We start from the raw sequence: 24,604 nt of genomic DNA on the forward strand, positions 1-24,604 counted from the left end.
TTGTTTGTCCTCCACCTTCAGCTTGATTGCTTCCCACTCCAAACTGAGGGAGAAGGTGTGTCTTTGAGGGAGCCCTTGAAGGGTGCTTTCTCCTGTCTTCCCCATAACTTGCTTCTGAGAGGATTATAATGATAATGTTCTGGGCTTGGGAATCTTGAGAGTAGAAAGGACTCACATCAATTACAGGGGAAGTTCAAGGATGTGGCAAACTGATTACAGAAGATTTCCCACCCAGCAATATGCGAGTGTCAAAGAATACTGCCATTATGGAATCTGAGCAGAGAGGGTCCAAGGTCACTGCCTGTGTCTTCCTTGACTCCAACATGGCACCAGGGCACACCCTATTGTCAGGAAAAGGCATCAAACTGGTGCAGGGAAGAAGGTCCACCAACCTGTATGGAATGAAAAGAGCACAGGTTGTGCTTCATGAACTGGCAGTCTGTAAATGACAGACCAGATGATTGATGAGTAAGTCTCAGCAGATGATAGCAGGGGCACAGGGCAGAATCATGACACCAAGTGACGGATGATACTCTCTTAATGTCTCAATGGATGACAGCAGACACCTGAGGTTGTAAACAGACCTGAACCTTCCCACAGCTGTGTACTCTATGATTTCCCCCTAACCTCTGCAACACTATGCCCTGAACCATAAAAGTGAGAGAAATGAGAAAATGGAAAATTTAGAGAAAATGAGATGGAAAAATCCTTTATTAACTATGTTAACCTGGATCCAATGATAAACTACTGACTTTTTTGGCACTGACTTCGTTAAATATTCAACAACAGGAAAAAAAAAATGCTAGCTGACTATATAGAGATATGGAAAGGTAAATTACAATTACAAACTCTTGAGTTTAGGGCCCTCTCATAATAGGTCTCTGTTATATGTCTGTTTAGGAATAAGTCAACATACATAATTCATCACTAGAAGATTCATAACTAAATAATAAAGTAGAAAAACTGCTTATTAAATCTTATAAAGTTACAGCTTAAATGAGATACTTGTAAATATCTCTTGCACCTGCAAATACTGATAACTTGTTTTCTAAATATGTTCATACAGAAGGACTAGAGAAGATGAGAAGGAGGGTGTAATCTGAAAGAGAAACCAGCACAATAACATAAGTTGTATTTAAGTATCAGGCAGAATTGTTTTGCAACAAGAGTGGATTTATTTTCATGGAAATTAAAGGTAGAGAGTAGGAAGGAGCTTTCTTTAGTCACGTAAGATCCATTCATTGTTATTTTCACTGATGCCTGAAATTGAACTGGGTTATCTAGAACACTTGAGGATCCCTCTGTTGGAAATAAGGCAAATCATAATAAAATGATGGATGCGAAATAAAAAGTGGCTGTTTGTGTGCTCCATTCAGCAGGTCCACCTGAAAGATTAGGTTAGATTTACATATTATCATTCAACTAATCCACTAGGAGGAAACAGAAACATTCCTCCTTAATTTTCTAACTCTAACATTTTATCTCTGGGCATATTAAAGAAGGAAGCCCCTTTGTGGCTTATAGGAAAACAGAGTTTAAAAGTACAAGGAAACCCAAATTTATTTACCTGACATGTTATGATAAAATTCTTTATTTCATCTTACCCTTATGATACCCAGTAGGTTTCCTAGATAATAAGCATTTCTCCCTCTTGTCTTGGCTGTACCCCACATTTACATGTTAGTTTACTTTGAAAAATATTTTTGTATTCTTAACATACTATATTCCTTTTATAGAAAATTTGAAAAAAAATATATAATCCTGATACCCAGACATAATCAACACTAATATTTTATTACATATTCCTTAAAGCTTTTCTCTAGGTATCTATACATTTGTTTTACATAGTTGATATCACAGTACATAAATCAGTTTATTTGTGTTTAAAAATATACTATATGCATCTTCCCCTGGTAAAAGAAAAACTAAAAAGGAACAGTTTTATTGGTTATCTAATTTTCTGTCTCTTTTGTATCACGATGCACTCAATCATGAGTATTTTTTGAACATTGTGTTTGTTTCTCTACTTTGAATTATAGATACAAAATATGGCCGGGGACAGTGACACACATGTAGTCCCAGCTACTTGGAAGGCTGAGGCAGGAGGATCAATTACGCTCAGGCATTGGAGAACAGCCTGGGCAACATAGCAAGGCTCCAGCTCTCAAAGTAATAACAACAACATGATCATAATGATGAATATACGTAAGCTTCCATTTGGAGCCACACTCCAGTTACCTTCCTTCACTCCCACCTGCACCTCATGCCGCACACGTGGGATAAATTGCTAGAAGTTGAATGATGGGTCAAAGGCTCTGAACGTTGCTATGGAGTGAATTGTGTTGCCTTCCTCCACCAAAATCATATATTGGAGATTTAACCCTCAATGTGACTTGTATCTGGAGATGGGATCATTAGGCGATTAGGTTAAAAGGGTGGGGCCTGAATCTAATGAGACTGTAGACTTACCAAATGAGAAATAACATTTCTCCCTCTCCTCCCCAGCAATGCCCAGTGAAGATACAGCAAGAAGGCACCCACCTACAAGACAGGAAGAAATCCCTCATTGGGAATCAAATCCTCTGGCACTCCGATCTTGGGCTCCCAGCCTCCAGAACTTCGAGAAATAAGTTTCTGTTTAAGCACCCCCACCCCAATCCAGTCTATGATATTTTGTTATGAAAGCCTAAGCAGGCTTATATAAACATGTCAAAAGTTTGACACCTATTTACATATCACTTTCAAGAAAGTTTTTAAGAAAGGTGTTTTCAATATAAACTACTCCAACGATACATATGGAGCCCTCTGGCCTTGGACCCTCACCAATTTTCTCTCTCTCTCTCTCTCTCTCTCTCTCTCTCTCTCTCTCTCTCTCCTCTCTCTCTATACACACACATGTGCACACACACTCAAACATATATTCTTTCTGTGGTACTAGGGATTGAACTCAGGAGTACTCTACCACTGAGTTATATCCCCAGCCCTTTCTATTCTTTTGTTTTGTGATGGAATCTCCCTAAGTTGTGAAGACTAGGCTGGAAAGGGGGATCCTCCTACCTCAACCTCTCAAGTAACTGGGCTTACAGGTGTGCACCACTGCTAAAATTTGTTTCATCAAAATATTCAGCTTTTGTAGCATCACTCCCTGAATATACCACTGTATCTTGATGCTCCCAGTCAGGACTCCCAAAGCAAAATAAATAAAAAGCAAACCCAAACAGGTTTTTTTAAAAAAACACTTTCAAACATTTTATCATCTTTATTTTTACATTTATGAAAATGAAAATGTAAGAATTAAAAACTTGAGATAGTCCCAAAACCTTCAGATAGTCCTGTAAAAACAGAATCAATAATCAAATGATAATAATCAATTGACATGGGCTCCCTCCAATTATTTTAAGGTGCTAGATAAATGGACCCAGAGCCCTGGTATGCTAAGCAGGTGCCCTACCGCTGAGGTGTATCCCCAGTCCATGTGTTCCCTCCAATTTAAAGCACTTGCTTATTTTGGTCAGAATGATGTTCATTAGAAAAAAGTAATCTAGAAAAATTGCCACAGAAACAGAAAATACGCTCTCCCGTAGTAACTTCATTGTGATTTTTAATAAGACTCTTGCTAACAAACACTCTTTTTCTTAATAAGCACCCTAAATTGATGTTTCATGCACAATAGTTTGTTATCCTTTAGTTTCCAATAGAAATATGTGGCTGTTAAGATAGATTGGAATTAAGAACTGGATTCCACTTCCCCACCGAGTTTTGTACCAAATACTAAGAGCACAGTACAATTACTGTACTCTCCACAAAATGCAGATGTTTATAGCATTAATTCTTTTACTGTGAGATAGTAACAGAGATTTGCCAATCAATGCCATTGACAATTATCGTGAGGACAAATTCACAATGGAGTGATTTTGGATCTGACTCACTTTTCCATTCTTACTTCATTCTGGACTCACCTGTTGTTCCATTCAGTATTACTTTACAGCACATCACGCACTGTTTTGCTAACTTTGCCCTGAGTTGGCACCAAGTGTGCGGAGATGAAAATATCTTTCTTGTCAGTCTGTCTTGCCTCATAACATTCTCAAGCTGTTTTCCCCGTTCTGGCATTTCAAAGGCCATTCTCTCTTACTAGGTCCTCTGAAAGCTGATTGACTTTCTGTAGAAGAGGGGCCTGCAGAGTTGATAACAGAACAAAAAAAGGAGGAAATTAAATTCACCTGTACTGACCAAATGGCAAAAGAGGGCAATCCAATGTCAAACAAAAGACATTTCAAAAGTCGGTCTTAACAGACTTTTGTTTTATGGAAAATCCAGGCAGAAATGTCCTTAGACCACAATGTTTTTCTTATGGTCTTTGAGTTTGCATCTTAATGTTATTTTTATGGCCTCTATGCTGGTTTTCATCTACCATAAATAGAAAGAAAGAAAAAAAAAACCAACAAACCACTGAGTTGAGGAATTGGAATGATAATTTAGGCAGTGATGAGCGGGTAGGGTATGGAATAAAAATGCCAGTTCTTCATATGGAAAAATGTTATATTTCAGAAAAAAATACCTCTATGGCTCTAAAAAAATTCTTGACTTTTTTTTTGCTCAGTTTAGAAGTGTAAGTATACAATTCTAATTTCTTTAATATCTCAGTTTATACCTAAAAAGAGAAGGTGTGATCAAATGTGCATAATTTATTTACAACGAAATTAGTTTCAAATTGAATTCTTCCTTGGTGTCCAATGTAGTCTGAAACATGCCAAGTCTTATAGGAAATGATATTTCCTTATATTAGCATTTAATAAAGCTGAATGCACACTGGGAAATAAAGTTTGCATACTTTTGATGGATAATTTTAGAAAAGGCTTGTGTATAATTCAAAGAACATGTTGATTCCTTCAGAAGTTCAGGTAGATGGTGTTCTTCCTCTTTCTGTTGACCAAAATGTATCCCCTCTGATTGATAGCAACAGAGGATACCCTAGGCAAACTATGCCAATTCCATATCACTACACATTACCCAGGACACAGAGAACTGAATATACTGGTATCTCCCTGTCAAGAGAACAGAGGTTGTCTCCAAATAAAGGTCCAAGGAGTTCCCAGAGAGAAGGGAGAATTTGATTCAGGATCAGTGGGGTTCTTGGCATATGTGACAGAAAAGAATTTCAGCACTTGCCAGTCAGGCATAGACAGAGGTTTATTTAGGAAAATAAATACAAAGTCAAGGAAGAATAGGGACAATCTCAGGAGAGGGTCTGCTTTGGAGGTAAAGCAAGGAGTACTCATTCGAGGGAGAATGCAGGTTACTTCAAGACTGAGAGACGTGGATTTGGGATTCTCAGTTCTTCCTTTAAAGGAAACTTGGTGAGGGGTGATTATGGAAAGATAGGTAGGAATGATATCAGTGCAGTGATCTCAAGACTGTTTCTGGTGTTCTGGTCAGTCTCAGACTCCTGACTGGTCTTCATTATCCTATCAATAGATAGTGCTGGAAGTTTCCCTAAATTATAGGTTCCCCAAGATATCATATCTCTCTGTGTTTAATCTATTTATTTGGGGGTTAATTATCAGTGCACAGGTAGATTTGCAGATTTCCCAGGAATTCAGTTATAGGGCTGGAAGAGAGGCTGACTTGGGGAGTGACAGGCTTGGAAAAGTATGCGGAACTTCTGAATCAAATATTTTCCCCCTAGTTCTTCCTTTGTGTCTCCTTCTTAACTATTTTTTTATTCCTTTGGTCCTACCTCATCCCCCACCCCCAAGAGGGAACTTTCTCTAATAATATACAACTGTGATATTAAAACAGTAAACTCCGCTTTATCAAGACTGGCCAGAACAATATGTATGTTGACAAGCCTTTGACAAATTAAAGGTTAGTAGGCCCTGATCCAAAGGACAAATAATAATAATATTGGGTGATTAGTTTGTGCTAGGCTCTATCTAAGCCTGTCACTTGAATTACCTCATTTAATTCTTATAACAGTCCTATAAAATAGTTACTATTATCATCATCATTTTACAGATAAAGAAACTGAGAGAGAGAGAGAGAGAGAGAGAGAGAGAGAGATGTAGTCCTCAGGATTACATCACACTATGTGTTGGGACTATTAATCAAATCTGTATCTTGAAAGACATTTTATTATTTCTGACCCTGCATAAAGTTTGCTGGGCTCACACAGGAAGTGCATTACAGCATCATATTTTTTTATAATAGCTCGATTCATTTTGACAAAATCATACATGCTTGGAATCTGACCCTCTTCATTTTAGTCTCTGTTCTCTTCCCTTCCACAATTCCTTCTACTCTAATGGTCCTCCCCTTGCTCATCCATTTACCCATCCTTGGTTGGTGCTTTCCACACACACATGAAGGTGAAATTCTGTGTGCTGTATTATTTATGCACCTAATGCTATTTTGTCAAATTCATTCTCCATTTCTTCCCCTTTTCAATCCCTTCTTCCTCCCTCTGGATCTTCTACTCCTCTGATAGTCCCTGTATCTTTATGATATCCAATCAGCCCTCCTCATCCACCTTCTTTCCCTTGTTTCTCTCTAGCTTCTGTATTTGAGAGAAACATTTGACCCTTCCTTTTCTAAGTCTGGCTTATTTCACTTAGCCTGATGTTCTTCATTTACACCTATTTACTGGCAGATGCCATAATTTCATTCTTCTTTGTGGCTGAGTAAAACTCCATTTTGTGTGTGTGTGTATGTGTGTGTGTGTGTATCACAGTTTCTTAATTCATCTGGTCATGGACATCCAGGCTGATTGCATAACTTGGCTCTTGTGAATTGTACTGCTATACACAGTGAAGTGGGTGTATCATTATAGTATTCTGATTTTAGTTCTTTTAGATAAATATCAAGGAGTACAAAACCTAGGTCATATGAAGGTTCCATTCCTAGTTGGTTTTTTTTTTTTTTTTTTTTTTGAGGAATCTCCATTCTGCTTTCCAGAGTGGTTGTACTAATTTGCAGTTCCATCAACAATGTATGAGTTTACCATTTTCCCCACATACTTGCCAGCATTTATTATTGTTTGTGTTCTTGATAATTGCCATTCTGGTTAGAGTGAGATGAAATCTTAGTAGAGTTTTGATTTACATTTCCCTGATTGCTAGAGATGTTGAATGTTTTTCATATATTTGTTGGCCACTGTATTTCTTCTTTTGAGAGACTTCTCTTTAGTTCTTTTGTCCATTTATGGATTAGGTTATTTGTTTGGGGGATGTTAAGTTTTTTTGAGTTCTTTATATATTTTGGGTATTAATCCCCTGTCAGAGGAGCAGCTGGCAAAGATTTTCTTCCATCCTATTGATTCTCCATGAACTCCTCCCTAACAACATCCATGATTTTAATTGTCTCCTTTGCTATGCAGAAGCTTTTAAGTTTGATGGCCATCTCACTTATTGATTCTTGGCTTTATTTCTTGAGCTTTAGGGGTCTTGTTAAGGAAGCTGATCCTATACCAATATGATGGAGTATTGACCCTATGTTTTCTTTTTACAATTGCAAAGTTTGGGGTCTAATTCTTCAGTCTTCGATCCATTTTTATTTGATGTTTGTGCAAGGCAAGAGATAGGGAACTGGTTTCATTCATCTACTAATAGACATCCAGTTTTCCCAGCATATTTGTTTAAAAGGCTATCTTTTCTCCAATGTGCATTTTTGGAACCTTTGTCAAGTATCACATGGCTGTAAGTACGTGGATTTGTCTCTGTGTCTTCTATTCTATTCCACTGGTCTTTGTACCTGTTTGGGGTGTCAATGTCATGCTGTTTTTGTTACTCTAGCTCTGCAGTATAATTTGAGATTAGGCATTGTGATGTCTCCAGCATCACTCTTCTTGCTCAGGATTACTTTGGTTACTGTGAGTCTTTTATTTTCCCAAAATGAGTTTTAGAATTTTTTTTTCTAGTCCTATAAAGAATGTCATGGTTTTGGATGGGAATCTTCATGTTGCTTTTGGTAGTGTGGCCATTTAGATAATATTAATTCTGCTTATCCAAAAACATGGGAGGTCTTTTCATCTTCTAAGGACTATACAAGAGGTATTCTTCTGGTACAGGTGCTGGGATGTTTCTATGTTCATCATATTATTGAGATGTCATGACATTTTATAAACTAACTGATGCAAATCATTTTTAGCATTCCCTGTAAAGCAGCAATAAGATATCAGTTTGATATTCTGCAACCAGCTTATGATTTCATCAAGCTTGATTTTGTAATTGAGAAGCCTGGTGAGTGGTCCCAGTTTTTCTAATGTTGCTGTTAATGGAGGGTCTTGAGCCTCTCCATGACTTTGAAAGGTTTTACAACTTTGCAAGTTGTAAAAAAGTTGTGGTAAGGCAGTGAGTCTTGTCTCTAGAATATAACTGATCATTACCCTGTGAACATTGGCCAATTTTGCATTTATTAGTAAATTTACATCAGCATGCCTGGTGTGTGTGTGTGTGTGTGTGTGTGTGTGTGTGTGTGTGTTATTTAAAGTTTTTTAAAAAGTATTTGTAAAATTATTATTGTTGGGGTCCAGGTCCTTGGTGTCCCCAACAAAGAATTGAGCAAGGCACATAGAAGTCCAAGCAAAGCACATATTTATCAAAGGTGAAGGTGAAAGTAGAACCTTGTAAGGTAGAGTGGAGTGGTGGAAAAGGTGGCCTCAAGGCCATGATGTTTAAGAATTCTTATCTTACATGCTGAGCTGTGAAGCAGTCTTTTTCCTATGTGGACCTGATTGAAGACCTTACCCCATTTGCTCCCGTTGGTTACCTTATGATACCTTATTAGGGCACTATCCAGTTTTCCCCACTGGTTACTTTAGAATCCCTAATTAGAACACTGTCCACTTTACCCCCATTGGTTATTTTAGAATACTGAACCCGTGGGGGGAGTTGTCATGGTAACAGGACTTACTGTAAACAGAAAACAGGGACATGATACACCTCCCTGTCTTGTCCTTCTAGCACCATTTTTCATGCACTCTGCCTCGGCCATTTTGGTATCCCTGAACTCCTCCCTAACAATATCCTAATGATTCCCCCACTACTCAAAGAACTAAACAAAAATTTTCACATATTCAATGTCTATTTGTATATAACTCACAATTTTACAAGTTTAGAAAAACATTTTCCTCTAGCACTTCCTGGATTCCTTCCTTCCATTGGAGCATCTATTATGTGGATTGACAAACAACTGCTGTCCAAGGGTTGGATCCAGCCCAGATCCTTTTGTAAAACCCACTGGCTAAAATTGGTGTTTGCATTTTTCGTGGTGAAGAAAAAAATGTTGTTTTGTGGCACATGAAAACTATTCAAAATTCATATTTCAGTGTCCAGGAATAAGATTTGATTGGAATGCAGCATGTACTGTCTGTGGATGAATTCGATAGTAGAGTTGAGTGGTTGCTCTAGCGGTCAGGTCTAATCTTCACACGTTTTGCCTTTTCTCTTTCATTTACACATTTTAATTCTTTCCTAAATCCCCCATCCCAGACTTCCACTGACTCAAAGCATTCTGAAGTCAGCTTGGTCCCAGGAGAACCCTTCAGTACCTGCTTAGATCTGGAGATGTTGTGGGGCCGCTATCAACAGCTTCTCTCTGGTATCCCTCCTTCTTGTCTTCTCCCCTGAAGAACGACTTTTTGGGCTATTTTCTGCTTCCAAACCCTTGTTGTCTACTCTTCTTAGCTTCCCTCTAATCTAGCTCAGCAGAATTGCCAAGAAAAAAAAAAGAAATATTCAAGTGTCATTATATATTGAATTCCAACAATCTTAAAAATGAGGAAACTTGTTTTCTCTCTTGTTATTTAAGTTTCTTGATTTTTCCTTTTGGCCTGCAAAGCCTTAAATACAGTATCACTAACCTTTTACAGAAAAGGTTTTTCTATCTCCATTCTGTAAATGAAAGTAATATTCTGCATTCTGGGCAAAATAGCAATTATCAAGAAAGAAGTAGTTCCTGCCATTATGGAACTATATTCTCATAGAAGAGATTGAAAATAAGCAAATTAATAATTATATGTGTTGGAGACTGTCAGAAAAGGAGATCAAATGGGGTAGCATTGGCTCAGGGCACTTTAAACAGAGTCAGGAGGCCAAATTTTTTGGATCAGGTTCTACACACATTGTCACATCGGCAGCCCGGTTGTGCCAGGCCAGTGGGCTAGGTTGCAGAGAGACCAAAGAAAATACCTGGAGATAACAGATGAGGCATAAGGCTTTATTAAGAAATGCTTGTGAGGAAGGCCCGGTAGTAACAGACTGAGGGAGAGAAGTGCCTCCATCCCTCACTGTGCTTTGCCAAGTAGTGCCTCTTCTCCCTCCTGGTATTTTGTCCAGTGGTGACTAGCTGGACAAGTAAGTGATACATGTCCTTTCCACAGAGCCTCAGTTCCACCCCTGTCACCACTGAGAGAGGAATTTTACATATTAGGCTGCAGAAGCAGTGACAGCATCATTAGCTTGCTTAATTTGCTTGTCTGACCAGCACTCCAAGGAGCAACCGTCCTAGCACAAAGCAACTTTCCAAAGATAACATTAGCTTGCCATAGTTCCCCGTGTGCATGAGGAAAAGTCAGTGTCCTTCAAGATAATATGTATCTGAACATCCTGGCCCAGGCTTGCTCTCAGTGTTCCCTTAATTTGGCTAGGTTTCTGGAAAGAGAAAGGGGGCATTCCAGGACATGGTATGTTACAGTCCCTCTTTTCTTTACCCATGTCCACCTGTAAGCTGAACTTTTAAACAGGGCTACAGACATGTCCACTGCAAGCTGACTTTCTTCTAAAACATTGTTGGCTAGCCTGTGCTGATCTACTATACAATGGGCCCCTTCCACTAAACTACCCAGAGACTGAGACTGCACCCCATTCTTTCTTATAGGACCATTTAACGTGTCCTTGACAAATAGAGGATTTAACTACCAACTCTCTTGTGCTTTTATTTTTGAATAAAATCACCATTTTCTCTGAGCCTTGGAGCACAATTCAAGGTACTTACATCAGTGTCTCCCAGGTTGCAATCCTAACTGTTCCCAAATAAATGATTTTCTTTCTTCTCTCGACCATGCTGATTTTATTCTTGGTTGACAAGACTACTATTGTCCTTAGAAAATAACCACAGTATTTAGGGGACAAAAGAGTATGATATATGCAACTTACTCCCAAATGGCTCAGAAAATAAAAACTCTGTGTGAGTGAGTGTGTGTGGGTGTGGGTATGTATCTACAAAGTTGTCAGGGTAAGAGATGTTACCCATGAATTCTGTTCCAAGCTAAAGTATGAATCATATGTGAAGGCAAAGGAACGAATTTTAAATAATGAGTGCTTAGAAAGCACATCACTTTTCCACTATTGTTAAACAGTTTGAATACAAAGGCAAAACTCAATACTCCAAATATCTATGCAGAAAAATTTATAAATAAATCCAATTATTTTTCATTGATAACATTAACAGATAAGATAAACAACTAGTTAGCTGAACTATAATTCAAGAAATAAATGGATGTAGCTAGAAATCTACTGAAATTTAAAATAATTATCTGACAATATATTGTACAAGTCTATGGTAGTGCATTAGTTAATTTAGATAAAATGGACAATTGGTGGGGAATATAAATATCCAGAATTTTTAAGACAAACAGCAATAGAGTTAAAAAAATAAATTTTTTTCAATTACAAATCCCTGAGTGGTAATGTAACTCAGTGTCAGAATACTTGCCCAGCATGTGTGAGGGCCTGGGTTCAGTACCCAGTACCCGCCGACCCCGCCCACTCTGCCGCCACAAATTTTAAAATAAAAAATAAATTACAGTTCTATCAAGTGCCAGGTTTAGATACCTTGAAAGGTTGATTTCTCCTAAATATTAAATAAAAAGAACATGACCACTGTTATTAAAGATCTGAGTTCTCTCTTCTCTCTGGAGATATTGCTGGGAAGAGCTACACAGCTAAGAACAATATGTCCTTGAGGTCTAGGAACAGCCACATAGCCATTGCTTACAAAAAGCCTGTAAGCTAGTAGTTAAAAAAAATCCTGTCCTTGTCTTTGTGCTTTTTAAACATCTGTCTCCCAATTAGGCAATAAACACTCAGGACATTCCTCTGAACTGTCTGAGTAAGAAATAAATATTAGTTGTGTTTGAATTGTTGCACATTTTGGGGTCAATACATCTACTTGTATTTAACACATCCATTAGCTTTTTCTAAATAACAGGCTGCATCACATGTATCAGAACATAGAGAATTAAAATGTTTCTTTATATTTTCCCCCTCTCAGTTTGTTTTCTTTTTCTTTCTTTTTTTTTAATATTTATTTTTTAGTTGCAGTTAGACACAATACCTTTATTTATTTATTTTATGTGGTGCTGAGGATCCAACCCAGGGCGCGCACATGCTAGGCGAGTGCTCTACCGCTGAGCCACAACCCCAGCTCAGCCACAAACCCAGCCCTCAGTTTGTAAAATAATAACTAAGTTATTTTAATAACAATATCAAACAACATAAAAATAAATTTGAAAAATAAAAATTCTTTGAAGAAAATAAAAATCTACACGCCAAAAAAACTGATAATGCGGGTAGTCCCACTTAGAACACTAACCATCTGACTAGTAGACTGTTTTTATAGAAAATGACATAAAAATATGGCAAAAAAATACTGCAGTGACTTCAAAGTGTTCAGCTATCTAGGAAACAAATGTGCACAGATATGATTTTCTTTCTTTTTTTTAAATTAAAATTTCAAATTTAACAGCAGCTCTTGGGCATCAGCCCTCAGACTGTGCTGGGAATGGAGAGAAAGTAAAAGGATCAGACATGGTCTTATGGCCCAATTATAAAGGCTACTATCCTGTATTCACTAGTCCTTCCCTCCACACACACACAACATCTTGGATGTTGAGTACCACCGTTTCCTCTTTGCATCAAATGCATTCAATAGTCCTCTGTCATGACAGGGCTCTTTTTATATTAATGTCCTAATTTGCCAGTTTATCCTCATTAGGTTTATTCTCCAAGAAAATGTGCTCATGTCATACCCCTTTCCTTCAAAATTAGGGTCATGAAAAATACTGCTATAAAGTAACCCACGACCCTTTCTACTAAGGACTAATAATATAATATTTATCATAGTGGTTCTCAAATCCGGCCAAAATCAGAAATCATGTGGAAGCCCTTTAAAATCTGTAGATTTCCAGATTCCATAACCTAGAGATTCTTTTTTACTCTTCTCAGATAGGTTCTGACAGTCACTAGCAATACATATACAAATGAGAACTGCTTGCACAATCCTGATGTCCAGCCAGATGTAGGATCTGCTGATGCCACACTGTTTTATAGTTGGCTACACACACACATATCTCCCTATCATTTGAGTTTCTTTTTTTTTTTAATTTTTTAATATTTATTTTTTAGTTTTCGGCAGACACAACTTCTTTGTTTGTATGTGGTGCTGAGAATCGAACCCGGGCTGCACGCATGCCAGGCAAGCGCGCTACCGCTTGAGCCACATCCCCAGCCCTCATTTGAGTTTCTTGAGGGCAGGGATACTGTTTCAATTTTAAAACCTCTAGTAAATTGCCCTGTACATATCACAATAGAAGCTGAATGACCATTTGTGGAGTTCAATTAAAATTTCTTTTTTCTGAAATTTCTTGCTTGTTATATCATTAAAACTTTTTTTCTATTTAAGTAACAAAAATATTACCTTGTGATTTTGGCATAGTTATGAATATTATAAATATGAATATTTGAATTGGTGGCATATAAAGTAACTTTTCCCCAGATATATATAAAATTATTAAAATTAGGTACAAAGGCACCAAATTGAAATGCACATATATAAAAGAAAGCATAGCTGATTTTTAAAGCTCTGAGAATTGGTGGTAATTTTTTAAGCTTTGAAAATTTGGATCAAGAAAGGCAAAGATCTCCACATCATGTGCAAGTTATACATGGGAAGTTATACTCCACGTATGTATAATATGTCAAAATACATTCTACTGTCATGTGTAACTAAAAAAGAACAAACAAAAAATTAAAAAGAAAAAGACAAATACATGCTTCTAATATTTCTCCTCATTTCCAGTGACTTTGACAGACATTACTGGTAGGTGAAATACTGTTGTTTTAATAGTTGGGTGTGACTTTAGAAACCTTTCTAACCCAGTATTGCATACAGCAAATAACAAACTTATGTGAGGAAGCAACTAAAAAATAATCAGTTGTACAACCCTGAAATAAAGGAAAAGGTATTCTTCAAGTCTGACTTATTTTTAAAATATTACTTCTTAAAATTTTTAATCCTTGTTTGTCCTTTGGTCCTTTCTTCGCTTCTTCTTTTACACATTTACAAGTCTTATATCTCTACCTTTTTTGTGGTATGTTAGCAAGAAATATGCTTGGTTTCCCCAACATTTTAATCAGTTTCTTCATTTCTCCTTATACCTTGTTTCTTTCCCCCGTCACCCAATACCCCTGCTTTTTATTTTTTGTTACCAGGGAATGAATGGAAACTTTACAACTGAGTTACATCCCCAGTCCTTTTTTTATTCCTTATTTTGAGACAAGGTCTTCCAAAGTTGTTCAAGCTGACCTTGAACCTGGGATCCTCCTTCCTTAGAATCCCTAGTAGCTGGAATTACTGGCATTGCCATCACACCCAGCTCAATTCCTCTCTTTCTCTAAAGTATATCTGTCTGTAGTTCTATCAGCCTAAATCTGTGAATGGTTAACTCTATTGGTTTTTGTCTGAAAATGTCTTCTATTCATTCTCACTTTGAATGACGATTTAGCTGAGAATAGAATTTTCAGAGAGCCTTTAAAATTTTATTTCAATCTTTATTTTTCCTGGCAAGATTTCTCTTGTCTTATTTTTGTTTTCTCATGGGTATTCCTTATTTTTCAGCTGTAGCATTTTCCTTGTTTTTGGTGCTCTTTAGTTTTAAATACAAGTATCTAGATATTGACTTCTTTATTAAAAAGTTTATCCTGTTAGGGATATATTGTATTTTTCCATTGGTCATGTCTTTATTTTGGAGGAATTCTCTGTCATTTTCTCTTTGAAGAGTGCCTCTCCTCCCTTATTTATTCTGTTTCAGTGGGATTGCCTATTAAATATGTGTTGGATCTTCTTATTAAACCCTTAGGGAAATAAGATAACTTCACTTTTCTACTCTCCATTTTTAAATCATCTTTGCTATACTATGGGTGATTTCCTCAGATATGTTTTCCAGTTTGGCAATTATCTCTTCCGTTGTATCTATTCCATCTGTCTAAATCATCTGTTGAGCTTTTATTTTATTTTCTATTGAAAATAATTTTATTTTCATATCATTATTATTTTATTTATAAATAATATTCTAGAAAATAAAATTCTAATGTGAAAATCAAATGATAGTAGAAAATTTTTGTGTCTTACTCATCCTTTTATCTCTAGTGCCTAGAACAGTTTTAGAACTTTGTAGATGTTTAATAAATATTTGTGAAGACTACTGATGAATCAACACTCTTTTTAAAATGTTTCTATATTTTTCACCTTATCTTGTCCTTTAATTTTTATTCCTTTTTTTGCTTTTAATCATTTTATGAATTTTTTTTGGTAGTCATTTTCAGATTGTTTTATTAACTCAAGTTATTAAAAGATAGATTTGGGGAGCACAGATTTTTCTGTTTTTTTTTTTTTTTTTTTTTGTGTGTGTGTGTGTGTGTCTGCTTACTCTGCCTTATGATGAATTGTTTCCTTATATGGTCTGCAAATTTTATTTCTTTAATGAAAGTGATTTACTCTGTGGCATTCATTTGTGTCCTGAGTTGTACAAATATTCTCATGGAGGATTTTTTATACTGCTTCTGCAGGGGCCTGGCAGTTTCTCTGTTTTTAATCTTGGGATTCTATTATTGAATGATAGTATAAAATTGGACTTCTACTGGTTGAAGCTTTCAATTTTCATGCAACCATCACTCCATCTCCACTTGACCTAGACTATTGGGTTAGAAGATCAGCTTCTCAGCAATTTCCTGAGGCTTCAAAAAGTTAAGGCCTCTGTAGGGTCCTACTTCATGCAGGAATGTTAGTGACAGCTCCTCAGAAGTGCCTTTAGGATGACATCTTTTGCTCCTAAGTGGGGATAAAATCTCAGCTTCTGTCACCTACTAGTGTGACTTTGAATTTGTTTCTTCTTCATTTATGGTATCTGAAGTCTTTGCTTTCTCTATTTCAAGCTCAGCTTTGTATTTTAAAATACTTGTACTATGTCCACTATAGATACATACTGGAAGAAGCAGGAGTTGCAAGCCATGATTGACATCTTCTGCAGAAAGATAATTTGGTTTCACATGTGTAGCTAATTGAATTTCATCCAAATTATACAAGAGAATATCACTAAGAATCATCATCTCATTTTTTGCTTCTTAAGAGTTTGGGGCAGTAGCCTTATGGGTATTACAATTAAAATCAGTTCAATAAATATTACTGTGTTTAATATTTCAGGATATATGGGTGACTAAAATAGTCTCTGCCCACAAGAGGCAAACATTACATAGTACAAATATTGAACAAGGTTCATAAATAATAAGGTAGAAAGTCTTTAAGTGCTATAGTGATATATATATATATATATATATATATATATATATATATATATATATAGTTTTTAAGAATAATGCATGTTACATTTATTATTCAACAAATTATTAAGGTTATTAAAAGAATGAAAGACTTTTATAGTGGTTGTAAAGTCAGTGAAAACTTGGGGGTAGAATTGCTAGTTGAAATGTGCCTTGAGGAATGATTGAATAGAAGCAGGAGGATCCCAGGTTCAAAGCCAGCCTCGGCAGCTTAGTGAGGCCCTAAGCAACTTAGTGAGACCCTGTCTCAAAATAAAAAAAATAAAAAAGGGCTGGGGATGTGGCTCAGTGGTTAAATGCCCCTAGGTTCAATCCCCAGTTAAAAAAAAAAGAAAGAAAGAAAGATTGGGATTTCCGAAGTAACAAGGGAGGGGATGGTGCTGGAGGGGAAGGAGAAAGGGGCATCATGCTTAGATAAGGAGCTGGGAAGGCAGAAGCCCTCCAAGAAAGAACCAGCAGTTCCATTCCCATTTTTCTAGGATTTTAGAAAGATGGTGATATTGAAAATTAAAATAAATAAAAAATTAAGCATGGGTGGGAGCGGGGTGGTACAAGTGGGCAGGAATTTAAAGGTAATTTGATTTTAAAGTTCTTGCTGTCATATTTATCAAAAGAAAAAGAATGGTGTTAATTTTTAAGGATAAACTTGAGGACTAGGATCACTTACAAGTTTAGATTGGGCAGTTTTTTTTCGTAATCTCCTGATCTTCTGATTGTCAAGTGAGTTTCCAGAAAGGTAAACCTAATCAGCATTTGTGTCTCCCAGGTATACAAGTACCATCTAGTGGCAAAAGAAGGTAACCACAGGAATGAAGTCTACAGAAAACATTTGTGTGTTTATTTTTCACTTCTTATTTATATTATGGTTAACTAATTAAGGAGGTCTATATTCTAACTGGAAAGGAATTAAAGTGGTCTAAAGCAACAATATTGACTGATTAGTGTATTAATAAAACATGAGATCTGATAATAAATGGGGTATGGGTAAGGGGCTTATTAATTATAAAGTATTTGAGAGTTTCAAATCAGGAACTAACATCAAATTATATTTCAGTAATGAATCTTGAAGCAGGATCTACTTGAGGTTAAGAGACAGAGAACTGAGAAAAGGCAGTGTACATAAGGATGAGGCCGAAACACTGAAGTCACGAGTATTCTTCCAGAATGTTCTCTCCTCTTTTGCCTAACTCCTGCTTAGCCTTCAGATCTTATGAGTTCCTCTGCCTGACCCTCCCCTCTTAGAGTGGCATTAGATGAGCCACTCATGTCTTCCTACAAATCATATCCTGTGATGCTAGTGACCACATTTCATTGTCACTGCTTGTCTATCTTACAGCCCTCACGACAGTCTACACTGACTTAACAGCTGAGTTGGTGCCACATTTGCGTCATCCACTATTCCATCTCAAATGCTTAGGATGGTATCTGACATATGATACGGACTTCACTGATATTTATAGAATGAATGGACAGATTAATGAAGAGAGTAACTATAAAGGAAATGTACAAGGTACAGATATTGAAAGTATCAGCAATGCTTCAGTGAAAAAAAAAAAGATATTTCCAGGAGTTTATTGGTAGAAAAATGTTTTTCTTCATTGTATATTGACTTCCTGAATGATTGTCGTGATGGGCAAAATTGTGACATCTGCAGTCAAGGGGAGAGAGAGAAAGAATGTTCAGGCACTAATGCCCTTTTCAATGCTTTATTCACTCAAAACCACTCAATTCAATTTCACTCTATAGGTTCTTAATCAAGAGATGACAATCCTTAATGCTGGGCACTGCAACAGACATAATCTTTTCAAAGCAAACAATTCTAAGTTAACTCTAAGCACTGCAAACATTCTTAATCATGACAGACTTAGTACAGACATTCTCTCTGCATGCTAAGCTTAAGTGGTAGATTTAAAGTCTTAAGTCTTAGGTCTTAAGTCCAGCAGATGCACACTCACTCAGACAGCAGCGTCCAGCTCAGGAACTGATAGAGGCTTCAGATTCTGGTAGGGAGCTGATGACTGGCTGAGAAGACAGTTGTAAAGAGAAGTTACCGTTCTCAACAGGGTCAAGAGGCTGCTGTAGAGTTTGAGGGTGGTGAGGATGATGCCGAGGACCAGGCAGATGATGAGAAGAGTAGGGATGTCAATCCAGGTCCTCATCAGGCATGTGTGCATCAGTATAGGCTGGCTGAATGTCTGTTCATTTGTTCCATCATTTATACTAAATTTTGGGGCTTCTGCTCACCCTTTTAGCCCCTATCAGCTGTTACCAGGTTTCTTAGTGGCATCTCACATCTTAGAGTCAGGGCCTGTGGTCTGGTGATTTCTGCCCTGGTATTACCCTTCTGACTCTTATTAGGGTTAAGGCAAATGACATTTTTATATCAAGTGACTTCACTCTGACTTTTATCAGTGTTGTAGAAAGTGACTTCTTTTATCAGGCTATGACTTATGACATATTGGTTGGCTCTGTGGACTTGTGCCTGAAGAGACCGCAGGTTTATTTTAAAATGGAGTTGCTTGGGGCTGGGATTGTGGCTCAGTGGTAGAGTGCTCGCCTAGCATGTGCAAGGCCCTGGGTTTGATACTCAGCACCACATAAAATAATAAAATACATAAAATAAAGTTTAATAAAAAAATAAAATGGAGTTACTTAGGCTAAGGCCATCCTTACAATGATGTCCATTGATTAGTGACCTCTAATGCTTTTTAATTAGTTTTCAGAGTATTAACTTGTCTCTACCTCAGGGGTGGAAAAATAAAAATAGTATATCACTGACATGTCATTAAAGAGATTAAATAAAGACTACAAATAAAACATACTGAGCAGTGTGTAGCGCATATTCTTTCCTGAATAACTGGATTTTATATTTCACGCACGTCATCTCTTTAATTATTTGAAGCATCCCAGTCAGAGAGGGCAGATATTTTACAAGGCTGTTTTTTACAAATTAGAAAACTAACAATTGACGAAACTGGAGGACATGTAAAATTGGAGACACATCAGTTACTAAGTTTCAAAACCCACAATATTTAAATAATAGTTCGTTGTTCTTTCTATGGTATTGTGTTGCTTACCTAGGGAAAGAGACGAAAATAAATGATATTTGGATGGTAAAAAAAAAATCATAGCGCTACAATACAGAGAATGCAATTAAATAAAGAAGTGTATTCGTTTTCTATTGCTGTCCTGATGAATTTCCACAATTTTAGTGATTTAAAACAGCATTACCTTACAGTTTTGAAAGTCAGAAGTCTAACACATGGGTTTCTCCAAGGGCATCAGCAGGCTCTGTTCTTTACTGGAGGCTATGGGAGAGGGGCTGTTTCTTTTCCAACTTCTAGAGGCCTCCGTTTTCCCTGCTCATCTTGATTACCAACAGTGGTGGGTTGAGCTCTTACTCTGAAACATTCTGGCCTCCTCTTCTTTGGGGATAACCTTAAAAAACAGGATTACTTGAAGTTCAGGTTGTGGCAGTTTCTTCTCAATGTCCTGATCTGCTGATTAAGGTTAGTTTGATTAGTTTCTAAGAAGGTGAGCTGAATTAGCATCTTTTCCACTTTCCTCTTCCACTTTTAGGGACCCTTATGTTTATACTGGGTCCACCAGAAAAATTGTGGCTAATCTCCCTATTTTTTTTTTTAAACTTATCGATGGACCTTTATTGTATTTACATGCAGGGCTGAGGCTCAAACCCAGTGCCTCACACATGCTAGGCAAGAACTCCACCACTGAACTACAGCCCTCGCATCCTCATCTCCTTGTTTTAAGGTCAGCCAATAGCCACCTCATTCCTGCTCTAAAGTTAATTCCTTCCCCCCCCCCGCCCCCATAAGACAACATCTTCTCATTTTTTTAAAAGTAAGTGATTCTTGTCTTTTTCAGTTTTCACAGTTTCTCAGCAGCAGATCTTAGGTTAACTGTAAATAACTGTGGGGGTTCCTGGGACTAGGATATGGACATTTTGGTTGATCATTTTTCTGCTTATTCTAGGGACATGTGAGCTTTCGGAGAATAGTGGTAAGGAATGAGAAGAAAGAGGCAAGGTGAGGATAGGATTTTCAAATGGAAGTCAGAGGTATAATTGCCTGCTGCCAGTGATGCATTATTAATGCCATTCATCTTGGCAGAAACCAAAACGTTTTTGATATGGATAAACTAGAATTTATCCTATTTTGGCATTTTTAGTTTGTCTGGTTCCTAGTGACCACCAGACTAATTATGTATGCTATGATTTTAATTTTCTGTTCTAAAGTTTTCAGTGTCTATATATTAATCATTTTTTAAAAGCAAGTGATCCATGGTCTTTTTCAGTTTTTGCATTTTCTCAGAACTTACCAGCAATGGTTCTTAGGTTACCTGTAGATAGCTGTGCGGTGTAATTTGTGCCTGGAAACAAGAACTTATTTGAAACAGATATGTGTTCTCTTACTACCTCCTTGTCTAACTCGAGTTTCAGTTCTCTTTCTGTGTTGTTTCACCTTTACTAATTTAAAGTCCATTTCCTTTCCCAGAGTAGGAAAGAAAACAGAAATTGACTCATGTCTTTCCTTATCCTTTAACTTATGCTCTCAGTTAACTGTTAACTTTGTGTTGATAAAAACCTATGCCAAACAACAACAACAACAAAAAACCCAACCCAATCAATAAATGGGCTAAGGAACTGAATAGACACTGCACAGAAGAAGAAATACAATTGATCAACAAGTATATGAAAAAGTGTTCAACATCTCTAGTATTTAGGGAAATGCAAATCAAAACTACACTAAGATTTCATCTCACTCTAGTCAGAATGACCATTATCAAAAATAAAAGCAACAATAAGTGTTGGTGAGGGTGTGGGGAAAAAGGCACACTGATACATTGCTGATGGAAATTGGTGCAACTATTAAGGAAAGCAGTATGGAGATTCCTCAGAAAACTTGGAATGGAACCACCACTTGACCCAGCCATCCTACTCCTCAGTCCATACTCAAAGGACTTAAAATCATAATGCCTCAGTGACTGATACAGCCACATCAAAATTTTAGCAGCTCAACTCACAAGAGCTAAACCATGGAACCAACGTAGGTGCCCTTCAACAGATAAATAGATAAAGAAAATGTGGTGTATATACACAGTGGAATATTACTCAGCCTTAAAGAAGAATGGAATTATGGCATTTTCAGGTAAGTGGATGGAACTGGAGAATATCATGCTAAGCTTAATAAGCCAGTCCCCCAAAACCAAAGGCTCTGATATGCAAATGCTAATTTACAATGCGGGGGAAGGAGTAGGGAAGAATAGAGATACTTTGGATTAGACAGAGGGGAGTGAAGGGAGGGGACAGAGTATGGAGCAGGAAAGATAGTAGAATGAATTGGACATTTTTACCCTATGTGCATATACAATTACACGACTGGTGTAGTTCTATATCATGTACAATTAGAAGAATGAGAAGTTATACTTTAAAAAAAATCATGCAAGTTTACTTCTCTCTGCCTTCTTATACAGTGTCACTCTAATTAAACCCATCTCCTCATCTTTTCCTCTTGAAGTTACTAGGTAAATTTTGCTTTCACTATTTCTCTATAGCATTTCATAATTTGTACCATATAATTTAAGAGTCAAACAAATATCAATTTAACATTTAATATTTAAAACTCAACCACCCAGCTGGGTGTAGTGGTGCACACCTGTAATCCCAAGTGTCCCTAGGTTCAATCCTCAGTACCAAAAACAACAACAACAACAACAAAAATCCTCAGTACCAAAATCAACAACAACAAAAAACTTCCTTTGTTCGATGCTTTGTTTGTTTTTGGGATGGAGTCTTACTTTGTTGTTCAGGTTTGTCTTAAAATCATGGACTTAAGAAATCTTCCTGTCTCAGCCTCCTGGGTGCTAGGACTACTGGTGTGTGTTACCATGCCCTGCATGATGCTTTTAGGTACTATTACTAGGTATCTCAGAATAATTATTGATTTCTTTTCCTTTTTTTTTTTTTTTTTTTTTGGTTTACCTGGAAAGTCAGTGTTCTTACTTAGCAAGAATCTTGTTGGGTGGTTGAGTTTTTTGTTTTTTTTTTTTTTTTGGTACTGAGGATTGAACCTAGGAACACTTAATCACTGAACCACATCCTCAGCCCCTTTTTATTTTTTATTGAGGCTGGGTTTGAACTTTTGATCTTCCTGAGCCCCTGGGATTACAGGTGTGCACCAGTACATCCAGCTGGGTGGTTGAGTTTTAAATATTAAATGTTAAATATAGCTTTACATTCTTCAAATATCAGTCTCCTTGACTAATTTCTCTGTTTAGAGAAACACAGGGATAATATAGTTTAAATTCTTTTTGCTGCAAAATAAACAATGGTAATAATAATATTAGTAATAGCAATGACAATTAAACTAAAGTTACCATCAGAAGTTATTCCCTTCTCCACCCTTTACCCAACATTAAACATTCCCTAAGCTATTTAATTACAATTTCAGCCACATTTGCTTTTGTGGTAGTTTGGAATTCTAGTGTTAAAGGTGCTCGATTCCCTTTTACTTTCAGCCAAGTCTGTAGTTCTTTATTTATGCTGCCTCTTCCTAGACCAAGGTACCAATTTGAAATTCTTTGAAATTATACCTACTTTAAGCCCTGAATTTAGAGACCACATGACTTTTCTTGGCACCTTTCTTTGCATATAGAAATGGTAAGTGTTTAAAAACAAGTAATAATAGTGTTTAATCAGACCATATTTAAAAGTGGAGCATATAATTTTCAGTATATTTTAGTCATGGGAAATAATGTACTAAGAACATGAGAAAAAGTTATTGTAATGATTTTAGCAATTTTGCTTTTAATTTTGGCAATAATGGCCTAGCAAATCCATTTGGTATTTAGCAAGGAAAAAAAAAAAAGTGAAACCTATTGTTTACCAGTGGGAGTTTGGTTTGCAGTTTTATGTTTTAGGTAACAATCTTTATTCTCTTTATCCACATTAAATACTGTCAAAATTCCATTTCACTATTAATTTTGTACCGTGAGGCAACTTGTTAAATCTCAAGCTATAACTCCTATGATCTGTGTATCCCCGTGTGATTTATTTGCTTAAAACATCTACTAATGAGATGTGGGGATTTGGGTTGCCACCATGACAACCAAGCAGGATGGCATCTATTTCCTAGATACAGAAAACCAGAAAGAAACATCTTCTCTCCAGCTGCTTATTTAATACTAAAACTCGGTAGCTATGGAAATTTAGATTGAGATTATGTGGCTAACTTGTTTACAAGATATCAGCCATCTGACAGGTACCTTTTCAAAGAGACACTACAATATATCATCGCCCATGCATTATTTGGTAGAATTTTTTAATTAAAAGGTCTTTAGCATTTTTTTTATTATTCTTACAACCTGATTACTGTCTTAATGTTGACAATCATTCTATAAGAAGAATTTAACATGTTCTCTATGACTAGGTAGATTTTGTAGAGTGAGTAGTAAAATTTTTTTGGGGGGTATAATAGCAGTAATATTTGCATAATCTTTCTTGTACATATTTTTTTTCTCATTAGTAGTATCATCAGCATTTACTATATGCTATAATGCATAAGACCTGGAAATTAAATTTGTATATGGAAAAATTCAGGCTATTTACAATTTAATTGAAGAGATATAGCACATAAATAAAGTGATGTAAACAGGATGGTAGCATGTGAGCTGTTAGAGGAGAGTGAGATAATTTGATCAGGGATGATCATTTTAGAAAAAGAATTGGGTTTTGGTCATTTCATCTTGAAGCAAATTGAAGTGTAAGAAGACGGAATGAATGAAAGAGAACTCCTAAGCTCAAGAAATAGTCCTGCCTCAGCCTCCTGAGGGCTGGTACTGGAGGTGTGTGCCACCATGCCCAGATTGATGCTGTTAGTTACCATCATTTGATCTCTCAGAATAATTATTGATTTACTTTTTTAAAAACATTTTTTTGTTCACCTGAAAAGTTGGAGTTATTATCAAAG

At 36.6% G+C, this 24,604-nt stretch overlaps 1 long non-coding RNA gene across 1 annotated transcript; it reads right to left on the bottom strand.

Annotated features, from left to right (window-relative positions):
* Nucleotides 1-1,174: 1,174 nt before the first annotated feature.
* Nucleotides 1,175-18,965, bottom strand: LOC124078056 (uncharacterized). The gene is made up of 4 exons (XR_006846801.2): nucleotides 18,572-18,965; nucleotides 9,548-9,695; nucleotides 3,960-4,177; nucleotides 1,175-1,385 (listed from the first exon to the last, which is right to left on the bottom strand). It is a non-coding gene; the product is annotated as an uncharacterized LOC124078056 (long non-coding RNA).
* Nucleotides 18,966-24,604: the final 5,639 nt, after the last annotated feature.

This window comes from Marmota monax, unplaced genomic scaffold (assembly GCF_021218885.2).
Source record: "Marmota monax isolate L192 unplaced genomic scaffold, Marmota_monax_Labrador192_F-V1.1 WCK01_AAM20220418_F8-fsc00173, whole genome shotgun sequence".
NCBI classification, from domain to species: domain Eukaryota; kingdom Metazoa; phylum Chordata; class Mammalia; order Rodentia; family Sciuridae; genus Marmota; species Marmota monax.